Here is a 12,998-nt window from a genome sequence, read left to right on the forward strand (position 1 = left end):
TGTGTCTTGAAAAAAAAGAATAAATCCAGGGCGAATTCATGACTTTTCACATAGGTGCCTATCTCTACAAGATATTAAAGAGAGAATATAGAAACATTAGAACTCTCCTTCTAGAAGAAAATAAATTGGAAAATGTTTGAACTGAAAAAAAAACAAACCAAAAAACTACCTAGTCTAAACACCTGAATAAAACAGACCTAGTGTCTTGTGGGGTTTGGTTTCTGCACAAGCTGCTAAGTGTTCCATGTTTTTCAGAAATGCCAGTTAGGTACATAGGTATTTACTGCCACTTGATCTGTGTCTGATAATATAGAGAGAAACCTTGTAAGACTTCATTTTGCCTTTGGAACTAGCATTTTTACTGTCTTGTGAAAAATAGTTGTATTTTAAACAGCTGCAATGAGAGAAGAGCTTGAAGAGTTAATTGAATCATGTGCTGCTAGAGGAAAACATTTTCTTTCCTTTTTTTCCTCATTAGAAGTAGGAGTTACGTGTGTTTGTTATTACACCCAACGTATTCCAATAGCTTTTTTAAAAAGACATACTCATAAAGCAGTGTATTTCTTGAAGACCCATTACTTTATTTTCAGCTACTAAATCCTGGAGCAATCAAGCGTGTCATTTTTCACCATCTGAATACAGTTCTTTGGTAGTAGTGGATGATAGTACATAACATCCACAGAACTGTAAAACGTAATCCCCTGACTGTCTTTACTACACAGGATTTGGTTGTATTTTTATAGCTGCTAGAGGAGAATCTGTTGGTATTTCTTCGAAAGATAGTACAAATAAGTATTTGTGCAGTTATTATTCCAGGTGCTTTAGATCAAATGTTTTAATTGTAGTAAGCCCCCCCCCCCCCCCCCAATCAATCAAGCAAAGCCCACAGCAACTTTACTCTAAATGTATACACCCAAGTTTGTGAGAGTCAAAAGACTGTGGATTGACTGTTGTCCCACAAATGGGTCTGTTTTACTAAGTAGAGTGATGAGATTGTGATGTGCAGGTGTTTGATGTAGGAGGCAAACAGTGGTGTTCAGAACAGAGCGGAGATTTGTCAGGGTGCCTCTGCTTAAATAGGTCAAACCAATGAAACTCCCTTGCTCTGGGAGAAGGCCAAAGCTGGGCACTTCAGCAGCAGCTATTGTGCACAGATGCCACTACTACTCCATGGCATCCTTTTGGCTTTTCCACCTCTGAACAGGGATGGATAATGTAAAGAGTATGTAACAGTTTGTCTGTCATTTAGTAGTTTATGTGAATGTGCAACTTTCCTGTCATTTTACTATTTAAACCTTAGTGAGAATTGAAGTGGGCAAATCCTAAGTGTTTCTTTTCAAAACATGTTTTCATCTTGACCATACTTATTTAATTCCAATTCAGAAACATTTGTTCTTGGATTTTAAAAAAGCAGTATGTATAAGCATGCATCCCAATTTTTCCATGAAAAAATTGAGCTAAATCACAAATATCTTTGTTCTTGCTTTACTGGAGTAAGCTTTTAGCATTTATCGAGGCAATATATATGGTTTACTAGTGTTTATGCTGAAACTTTCTTGCCTGTGATTTTTCATAGACTGCTTTTTCTTTGAAAGCAGTAGTTTTAGTATGTTTTTGATTATTCTTTCTTTTCTCTACTTTTCCCATCAGTTGTAGTCCGTTTAATGCTATCATCACGTTACAGAGCACAGTTCTGAGGGAAAACAAAGTAGCTGCTAGTGACCCCGTGACAACTGGTAAACCTGATTACTAATCTAGAGTGTTCTTTAATGAAAAAGCCAAAGAAAACCCTGCAGGAGAGAAACATTGTTTTGTTTTAAATTGCTATATAGGAAGGGAACTGCTGTGTTGTAAGAAAGAGAATAATAAGCCTCCCTTGCTTGTCAGGATTCAGATCCAGGCATTCAGTGCATACTTGCCTAGGCTTCCTATTTCAAAAAAAGAGCAAAGTTTTTGAATTGATGTCAAAGTCAACTACAACAATAATCAGTGATAGCAGCTTTTTGCTTCCAAGAAGATCAGATTCTGCTTTCAGCTATTGTGATACAGTTCTGAAGTTAGTGTATGGGTTAATTAGGGTTATTCTCTCCTGCACCCTACAGATGTGACATATATTCCAGAGTTACTATGCCTTCTATTTTCTGCTATCTGCTTTTAGCTGTTTATAGCAAGCAAAGAAAGAGTAAGAAGTGACTATTTCATGTGCTATTATCAATAATAATTTCTGCCTTGCATGAGAAATGTTATTTTCCCATTTTCCTAAAATTGATGTTTTCAGAGAATAAATTAGAAAGGAAGCTTGGTGCCAGAAAATAAATTATTGAACCTTTTTCTGATTTTTTTTTGCACTATTACATTATTAGCCTTTAAGGATACAATCAACATACCTTAGATGGTAGGTGATCATAGAAATCACAGAAGCAAAATTGCTGACACACTTTCAGTAGTGTAGAGGCATATTTAAAGAGAATGATACTTTATTTCATCTTTACTAGTGAAACATAACTAATATTTAGCATAATTTCAATTAATCCGTCATAATATTCTGATTTTACTTCTGCAGCTCCAGCATTGCAGCAACTGTTTTAGTTTAAGAAATGTCTGTATGCCTGAATACATCTTCATAAATTATTGAAAGCATGCAGAAAAGGTTGACCGATACCAGCCAAGTCTAGAGAGACTGAACCACACAGAAAGTAATTGAAAGAAAAAATAGAATTTGTTACTAAAAGATAGATTGCTTCATGAACCCATACTGTGTTTTTTAGGCCCAGACTAGGAAGTGATCCATGCGTTAGAAAATTTGTGACCCAACTATTGTGCTCTTGCAATACGATACAATACATAAGTTATTGTAGTCCTCATTAGTAACGATTAACTTAGTGAATTCCTTCCATATTATGTATATGTGTGTCTTCCTAAACAATATATGCATGTTATAGGTATTTTTATCCACGTATTTATGTATGTGTATTTGTAAGCATACTCACAAACACATACAAGTCCATTTTGTCTGTTAGATATATTTCTGCATATGCAAATATGTACGTGTATTTGCATATATGAACACAAACACACACATGCATCTGTCTGATGGTCATTTATATATATGTGCATAGTCATGCCCTATATAATTATCATATTAATATTAGTCACAAAGCTTCACACTTCCTTATATCTATTGTCCTTCTAATATATCATTCTACTTTCAGAGATGATGTTCTAGAATTTAGAGGAATAATACACTATAAGGAAAAATATTGAGAATTAGTTAATAAAATCAGTAGTGGATTAGAATGCTTATAATTCTTCCAGGCTGATGTTAGCAGTTTTATTTACAAAATGCATGGTTCAGTTCTAGGATAGCAATGGACCTGTAAGCATCCCAGTGTTCTTCTGCCTTGCACTGTCAGGGATTCTAATATTAAACAGCTAGAGAATTAGACATTGTGCATGTTTACTTACTACCTAAGATATTTATAACTTAAAATATTTATAAAATTGCTTTTATAGTTTATAGAAATCCTATCAATGTTCTTTGCTGATTTAGTTTGTTGTTTTTTGTTTTGTTTTGGGTTTTTTTTTCCCCAAGACCTTCAAGGGAAAAGGCATAAGAAAATCAGTTTCTTGGCAGTATCTCTAGTAGTACCATGCTCAGGATCTTGATAAATCTCACCAGGATGGACTGGTGCCCTGAATTTATGTGGTAGTCTGGAACATAATAGCTTTTCTCATTGTTTCTGTGCCTTCTCCTGTAGAGTACCATACTATTTTAAAGTGAAGTTATATTGTGAAAACTGAAAATAAACCTAACCAAAATAGCTTTCAGGTGCTTAGCTAGCTTTTTATTTTTTTTTAATACTAGCAAGGATTTATTTTTTTAATAGCTTTTATCTATAAAAGTTTCATACAAGAGTAAGCAAGTATTAACTCTGTTTTCTAGTATTAATCTTTGCTGTTCAAGCCTCTTTAGTTAGAAGAAGTGTTATCACTTTTCTGTCAAATAGAAGATAATAAAGTACACATACTTTTACAGCTTGAACATATATAAAATATTTTCTTAGACCCTTGAAGGCAGTGAATAGGTGATCGACCCCAAAGTCACTTCTTCTTGTTTATATTCTGAGTGACTTTTCTGAAATATATTTGTTCATACATTTTTTAAAAGTCTTAGATCAGATGGCCCTTAAATAACCTCTATCAGTCCGTAATCACACAGAGAAATATAGTTGAAAATTTAGAGAAATGTAATCCTTTGTTATGCAATTATTTTATATTAGTGTTCAGAAGAACATTTGGAGGTCAAAAATCATGCAACAAAAAGCATTCTAGAATTTACATCGTATGTCAGCTGTCGATGGGTATAAGATGCAATATAAAAACATTCAATGAAGAACCTAAATGTACACATTTATTTCTCAGGAAATTTTATCTATATAGGAGAAGAAGATGTAAGAGTGTGGGTAACTGAGACTCATGTTTGCCATTGGTTACACCATTTGCCTTATAACAGAAACTGACTCTGGGCCAAACTACCAAATGGTGGCTTTTCGATGTAGCAAATTTCACTCTCCCAAGTGAACTTTTTCAGCTGAAAGTTTTACGTTGTGGTATATATACTTACTTAACACTGTTTCTTATGCAGAGACTAAGACTTAACGCATATTTTATTATAGAGCCCTAAGGCAAAACTCTCCTTTTTTTCTGATCAGTATATTCTGCACTTTTTCCCTTCTTGTTCTTGCTACTCTACGCAAGCAATAAACTAAAGTGTTTGGCTCTTTTTTTTTTTTTTTTTCCCTGTAGTTCTTGCTATAAAAAAACCCTTACCTTAATGCATCAGTATTTTAAATAACGTTGCCATTGATGGCTTGGCTTTATTTTACTGCTGAGATTTTTCTTTTTTTTTTCCAAACAATTTAAGAAAGCACTGGTTCTCATTGTATAGAGTTACACAGGTTTTTTTTTCAATGCGTATTTTTTGAAAGGTAACACCATGAAGAACTCAACAGACAAAAAGTCTTATTTCCTCACAAGATAAGTGTGGCATTCAATGCAGCTTTCATATATATTTAAAACAGTATGTGATGATCCTACTCTGAGTGAAGGGACCAAATAGTATCTGTCTTGAGGCATTGCTGGGATTCATGTGTGGTAAAGATTTTCTAGTGGCCTGAGAGCATCAGCCCACTATGTTGTACACTTGTACATTTGTGTTCAGTAGTGACCTGAGCATCATGGACTAGTAATAGAGGGACAAAAAAAAGGTTCTTGTCTTCTAGTTTGGTTTCAAAAACTTTATCCTACCTAGCAACTTTTTGAAATCAGTTCTGTATACTCTTTTTTTCTTATGTTGTGGGTAGTAATTAAACCTATTGGCATAGCTGAGGGCCCAGGTCTTTCTCTCTAGTCCATGGAATGGACTTTGCTTATAAATGGCATCACATTACAAGGTCAGGCACATAATTTTCATAGTTTAAAAATACTGTTAGATCAACATTTTTAATGCATTGGTTTGTTATCTCCTAGCCTTCTGATAGTGCCAATTTTCCTCTCTGCTGTGTAACAAACACGCAATAGTTATCCGACCTTTGTTATCCCATTGTTATAGTTTACACGTTCGTAACCATTCTATGAGATATGAAATGTGGACCTACCCCTGCTGCATTCCCTGAAATAAAGAGAAAAGGAAAAAAACAAGAAAGAAACAAAAAAAAAGAAACCCTGCTCCAGTAACCATTAAATTGTAGGGTGATCTAGAGATAAAAGCAGAATCTCTATTTTGCTTTTCAAATATTTGCCTGGCCTTCAAAAGATATTTGCCTTTTGTGTTTACACTGGATTTATTTTTTGGCCTACATGCAGAAAGAGAATGATACAATAAAGAATAATGGACAATAGAGAGTGAAATGCTCTCAGCATTTTTTACTTTAAGTTTATTTTTTTTTTAATCTTGTATTTCATTTAAATAGAAACTGCTAAGTATTGTAAAGGGTTGTAAATGTGAAAGTATCAGATGAAGTACAGTACAAGAAGATTATCTACAGGTTGGCAGGCAGTAATGAGAGTTGGCAAAGTGCCATTTTCTACCACGAACCTTTGGTACCTCAAGTTATTCATCTGTGTGGCAGAACAATGTCAGGCTTCAAAAGCCAGTGTTCTGTCAATTTCAGAACTGCTTTTTGTTGTTCCTGAAAGAGGCAGGTGAGGTTTGTATCTGTAAAGTTGTATAAATCTTCAACAAGGCAAAAAGAAAGATGTTTTGGTCAAAATCTAAAGTCTGTGTTGTATCATCATCTTCAGTTCTTTCATTCTGGATGGCATTAAGGCCTCCTTGGAACCTGTATTGTCCCCTGTGGATTTGTTTTTGTTGAAAGAGGAGGCTTTCAGCAAGTTTGTATAAAATATAATTTGATGTAAAAGCTCATATTCAAGGGAAGCACTGCTTTGGGACAGTAACCTGTTCCAAAGTTAAGTTCTCTTTTGCTCAAATCAGCCCTTTTGTTGTGTTACACACTAGTACTGCAGCATCAAGATGGTTTTGTTGAAGTCTTGAGATGGAGGTGTTTCCCAAATCTACTTACTGTAATACTCAACATTTTTTGATGCCTCTAACTTGAAAACAAACATAACCCAATGAGTTAATTGAAGTGTCTTGATTAACGTGCTTTAGACCCATGTGCATTTATAATGTATAAAAATATATTTCACCACATGTATGTCATAAAGCTCTTAGTATGTTACAGTTTGCGAAAATTACAGTCAGTTAATAATGTGTCAGCTCCCCACTGTGTGCTTTGTAGGATACTGAATGGGTGTTACATGATTTATTTGCTGGATTTTGCAGGTTTTCTGTAGCGTGTCAGATGCCTTGCTGATTGCTTGGTGAAGCCTAGAGCATGAGCTCCCTCCTGCAATGTTTACTTAAGTCAATCTACATTTGCTTAAAAGTATGACAGTCTTAAAATCAGATAACCTCCTCAAAACTTTCCCAAAAGCCTCTGTACTTTTTACCGAGAACATTGTTTACAATTTAGATGTATGTTTGTGTGACAATCATAATTTACTTCATAGTTCTTAGAATTACAAATAATTGATTGTTAGTAGAACAAATGTAATCTTGCTAGAGTGATAATAATACTGCAAATAATATATATATTTGTCTGGGATGTGGGGGTGTGTGGAGATGTTACTTAATTAACTTCTATTGACACTATCCATAATACAGTTAGAAGGATTCTCCCTCCTTTCACCACTTTCACTCATGTATGTCCTTGACTTTTTCATATCTTCTCATTCTTTTATTAATAGAGAGAACTGATATGCCATATTTATAAAGGTGAAGTGTTGTTTCCCACCTACAGATTTAGGAAGTGGTAATGTGCAGTTCAATTTTAAGTTCTCTTTATTCATTACCTTTCTGGTGATTTTTTTCATGCTGTCTTTTAGGATTACAGTTTCTGTTTAAATGTTTGCATTCATGTCCTACAGCACACTGACTTGAACATTAGTCAGAAGGTGTAGAAATACCTGTTTTCAAAAAGTGTAAAATTCTGAAGACAGTTGATGACTGGAGGCAAAAATTGTATCAGGATGGGAAGACATTTGAGCAAGGTGTAGGTCTCTGTGGTGCTCCAGTGCACTGCCATATAGTACGTTATGCCAGGATAATATGTTTTAAACTGGATGGGTGGATTTCTGTGTGACTTCATGATGCATCTAACACCAGCTTGTATAACAGTTGGATTTAATAGGCAAAGAAATTAAAGGGAGTTTACGAAAAGAGAAATTGTGTAGGTTAATGATTTAAGAATCAAGGCTCTTGTCTAATGCTAATAAAGGTTTCTGATGTCATTCCTTTTGTTGCTGTAATGTACATTATTAAAATAATTTGTATGCTTCTGTATGCTTGCATGTACTATCTTGAATGAGGTGTATGCTTATTTCTGGCTTTGACATTAAAATCTGTGAACACAACAAGAGCTCAATGAGTTCTGGCAACAGTAGTCCTCTAATACAAAGATTCTGAGAACTTCCTGGAAAATGGAAGGAGTCATTCATCTAACAAAACTAACAGATAAAGAAACTTGCCAGAGTTGTGAAGAATCATTCTGCAAAAGTCATGTAGTGTAGATTAGACCAAAACCAGAATATTCTGGGGACAGCTTGGGATTCTGGGAGGTGGTTAAGAATGAACTTTAAGATTTTGTTCTTATTTTGTTTTAAGAAGATTTTGTTTTGAGATGCATATTTCAGATCTACCACTTTGTTTTATATCTGATGTGCAATAAAATCAAGTGTATTGTGCATTATAGGCTGTAATTCCCTCTCTGGTTTCTACTGATAGAGTACATCAGGAGAGTGAGACAAGAAAAATTTTTGTCTTCTCCAAATAATTATTGATGGAATTATAACCTTATTTTCTTTCTGTTCCTCTTTCCCATTTTGTGTATAATTATATATGCGAAGTAGGTGTGGTAGCAATTTCTAGAATTAATGTTGAACATTTGTTTTAAAATTTCTCTTAATTTACACTTTCTCCAAACTCCCTTCTTAATTTAAAATTTACCTTTGTTGCCTTTCTTATAAATCCATATTTATTTTGTGTTGGTTTATTTCAAAATATTAGAGTACTGTGGGCAGTGTTTATGGAGCTATCCTGTAGTTTTTTTTTAGCATATGAAAATAGAATCATAGAATCATAGAATAGTTAGGGTTGGAAAGGAGCTTAAGATCATCTAGTTCCAACCACCTTGCCATGGGCAGGGACACCTCACACTAAACCATGCCACCCAGGGCTCTGTCCAACCTGGCCTTGGACACCGCCAGGGATGGAGCATTCACAGCTTCCCTGGGCAACCCATTCCAGTGCCTCACCACCCTTACAGTAAAGAACTTCTTCCTTATATCCAGTCTATTTGCCTGTAGTTGTATTTCTTTGTGGAAGGTGAATCCCAGTGTTCACTAACAAACAGGCTGAAATGGCACACTGCTGGGACACCTCCTGGTTATTTTTATAGCATTTCTAGCAAATATAGAGGAGGTGCTGAGCAGATACTCAGTTTGTTGGGCACATTAATTTGCCTTTCACTGGTCTAAGCTTAACCTGGTCTCCGTGCTCATTTCAAAGTGCTGAGTCCTTCCCTTCTCTCTTTCCCTCCCCACTCTCTGTGCCCCAAACCCAGTGCCTGGTAAAGCCACCTGGAAGAGCCCTAATATTTGACCCTGTTACTGGCCATTCAGAAGAAGGATGAGTGAGAGTGGGTCTGTAGCCTCAGTCCCTCTTTTGAAAGGCTGGTTGGAGTAGAGGCTGTTGGAGTGGGTGGGTGTCTGTAGTATGTGAACTGCAAGAACAGGGGGAAATGTGGACCCATTCCCATTGGTGATCCAGGACGTTTGCCTAGTAAAGCTGCACCTTAAAGTAACTTGAGTGAAATCCTGATTTTACTGAAGTCACGGGGCACTTATGCATTAATTTTACTCCAGCAAGCATTTCACCAGGAATTTTTATTTTGCAGCTGTAGTGGTGGGGGGAAACCCTGAACCAGGATGAATGTGACTTCATATTGTGAAATACATTCTCTGCTAGTTTCATCCTTGCCGTCTTCTCATCTGAATAACTGTAAATGATGTTCTCTGTTAATAAGTGTGTACTTTGTCTAAATTGCGTGTATTTTTCTTTTGACATACATACCATGTTACTATTAATCATCCCCTTCTGCTCTTTACTGTACAAAGACACTGTTGTGCTGATAGAGCATATTTAATCTTTGGTATGTTGTATTTTAGTTCTATTGTTGCTTTCTCGTTTCTTTATGGAAAACCTTTCTTTATTGACTCTTAAATCATGGGTTAAGCCCTTATTGAAAGCATGTTCGGTATATACTTGCTAGAGAAAAAAAAAAGTTCTTTTAAGGTTATAGGCTAGGCTTATACAAATACTTCACTATACAGTAAAAATTCAGAGGTCTCCTATATGTTATCTAAAGCTAGATATATACCCAATTACTCAGCAGCACATCATAAAAGAGATGCATGCTATGTTCATGTCTGTCAGTGCCTTAAGTCATCATTCTACAGCCTTTTTTAAATTCTCTTTTTATTGAAACCAAGAAACAAAACAAAGACAAAGAAAAAAAAAAGCAAAACCAACATCAATTAGATGTCAACACGACACCAAACAGCATAATATATCATAAAAATAAATGTACGATGTGGTGACTCAATGATTTCTGTCCATATGGCATTTACAGAGAAGTAAAGAAAAGGCAAATAGCTACACATCTATATAGAGAAAAATATCCAATATAAAATTGTCCATACTGACAGCACTAGAAAGCTCTCAGCTTTCTAGTGGAAATAAATAACATGCAGAAGAGATGCAAGGTTCCAGCAGTCTCACTCTTACATGTATTTAGAATTTTGTGCAGTGAGCATTGTTCAGGTATATATGTTTTTAGAAAAATTACTCTAAGGATGGAGATATTCTGCTTGCTGCGATAGGTACAGGTTTATAGATGGGTGTGTAGAGTAATGCTAAAGTGAAATTGGGGAAAAGAAAGAAATCTTTGGAAATAAATGTGACTATCTGTTGAAACTTAAAATGAATACTGACTCCAAGCCTATTTCTGTATTTGCTGAAAGACATACGAAAAAGCCTCTTCGTATAAGTGCTAAGCACATAAAAACCACTGAGAATCATTTAAGCCTCTAAAATAATAATCTGGGAATTCCATTTCTTATCGTAGTTAAGGGCATCATAACTTTATGGTATGCAGGGAAGGGTGGAAGAGAGGTGAGACTGTGGAGGTAGGAACTAGGGAAAGAAAACCCAGAAAAATCCAGAATCAAACATGGCCTCTGTTATTTGAATTTGTTGCTCATTTTCAATGGAGTGATAACTGCAACAGCTCAGCCTGAACTGCCTGGTTCAACAGTTCCCTTTCTAAGAAGCGTGCATGTGTTTCACAGCTTACACCTGGACAGCAGGATATAGGGGAAAAAGCCAGAAAGATAGATCACTTATTCTTTTTGTGTACTTAGGACTTCAATCTTGTAGATCATAAATGCATGCACACCCAAATAAACATATATGCATGTAGATACATACATTTATGTATCTACACACACATGTTCATGTGTGTGTAAATCCATATGGGATTTCTCCTCCCTTTGCTGTTAGGCTCAGTTTGCAGATATATCTCCTGTCTCTGCAGAGATACAAGAAGTTCCCTTCTGGAATTTTGCTCCTTTTGCCCACCCAAGCTGTCATTTTATGCAGTGATACCTGAGATGTCTTTTTCTTAATCTTACTAGAAGTGCAGCTATAGTCCTCAATGGAGGTGATAAGTAACCCATTTGACCTGGGAAATGGTACTTTCCATGTGAGCAGGGAATAAGTAATGAACGCCTTATCTTGCCTTATCTTATCTTTTAGATTAGTGATAATATCAGTGAGACCACTTGGTCAATATTGTACATCTCATCTCATCAAAGCAGTAACAAAATAGTTCTTCCCAGTAATTGCATCTGGCTATTAGGGATAGTAGAAAAGACTGTATTGTAGAGCCAATGGAGAGAAGTAGCCCCTGAGGGTAAAATAGCAGTACTTCGAAACCTCAAAGGAAATTTAAGAAGCGATGGTGTGAGTGTGTGCGTGTATGCATTTAAGTCTGAAGCCAGAAAACTATGAAGGCTATGTGGAACATTTCCTGGAGCTTACCACTAATAAACATGGTGGGATTGTCAGCCCTGTAGTGTCCATACCTTCCTTCTGGGCCTGTGCCAGTGCTCCTGCAATCGTCAGATAGTGGGATAGGACATCCTAAGTGAAGGGCAGGAGCTTCTCACTGTATCCTCCTGCACATATTTTAGTACTCCCCCAGCTCCATGTTCTCTCTGAGGAACAGAAAATATTCCTGTGCAGTGCCCCCCGTTGTTTGGATGTCACAATGCAGAGGACTAGGGGAATTCTATTTCTGCCGTTCTGTTTTGTCCTTACCGCTTCAGTCTGTGAAAGGTTAGGAGTGGAAACTAAATCATAGAATCATAGAATAGTTAGGGTTGGAAAGGACCTTAAGATCATATAGTTCCCACCCCCCTGCCATGGGCAGGGACACCTCACACTAAACCATGCCACCCAAGGCCTCATCCAACCTGGCCTTGAACACTGCCAGGGATGGAGCATTCACAACTTCCCTGGGCAACCCATTCCAGTGCCTCACCACCCTCACAGTAAAGAATTTCCTCCTTATATCCAATCTAAAGTTCCCCTGTTTAAGTTTGAACCAGTTACCCCTTGTCCTATCACTACAGTCTCTAATGAAGAGTCCCTCCCCAGAATCCCTATAGGCCCCCTTCAGATACTGGAAGGCTGCTATGAGGTCTCCACGCAGCCTTCTCTTCTCCAGGCTGAACAGCCCCAACTTCCTCGGCCTGTCTTCATATGGGAGGTGCTCCAGTCCCCTGATCATCCTCGTGGCCCTTCTCTGGACTTGTTCCAACAGTTCCATGTCCTTTCCTTTTTATGTTGAGAACACCAGAACTGCACACAATACTCCAAGTGAGGCCCCATACACTAATTTATTTCGGGTGAACTAGCAGTAAAGCACCAACTGTCGTATCCTATGTTTTATTTAAATGGCATATATTGAACATGATTGTAAGTAACAACCAGTTCTTTTGTTTTCCTGCTCTGTAATACTTTCAATGTAAAACATTTCTTATTTTTTAAAGTTGGGCCCATCCCATTCTCATACACAGAAAATCCCCTCTGTTACTGAAACACCTTGCATATTATGGGCTACATCCTCAAATCTATATAGTCAGCTGGAGTTTTTTCATTTATGTCATTTGGATATAGATCAGTCCCTCTCTGTATTCAGTGCAACTGAAATACAGCCTTTTCTGGAGCAGGTTGGCAGCAATGATGCTATAGGTATCATTCTAGTGGAAGGTGTAGCAGCATCACTATGACCTGTAAGGGCAGACATGACCTT

At 36.6% G+C, this 12,998-nt stretch overlaps 1 protein-coding gene across 16 annotated transcripts in view; it reads left to right on the top strand.

The window, feature by feature from the left end:
* The window catches only part of SOX6 (SRY-box transcription factor 6), a 371,657-nt gene that overhangs the window by 115,385 nt on the left and 243,274 nt on the right, over window positions 1–12,998 (top strand). The window contains exon 2 of one of the 16 annotated variants that reach the window (XM_057418202.1): window positions 1,651–1,736. The exons of 14 other annotated variants lie outside the window; for them this stretch is intronic. The gene's annotated coding sequence lies outside the window, so the exon portion shown is untranslated. Of the gene's footprint in view, window positions 1–1,650; window positions 1,737–6,847; window positions 7,004–12,998 lie in introns of all 16 variants that reach the window. One more of the 16 variants, XM_057418203.1, reaches the window with a different exon arrangement.

Source organism: Pezoporus wallicus, unplaced genomic scaffold, assembly GCF_028554395.1.
Source record: "Pezoporus wallicus isolate ANWC-B61680 ecotype Strahan unplaced genomic scaffold, APGP_CSIRO_Pwel_v1 contig_2025, whole genome shotgun sequence".
NCBI classification, from domain to species: Eukaryota; Metazoa; Chordata; class Aves; order Psittaciformes; family Psittacidae; genus Pezoporus; species Pezoporus wallicus.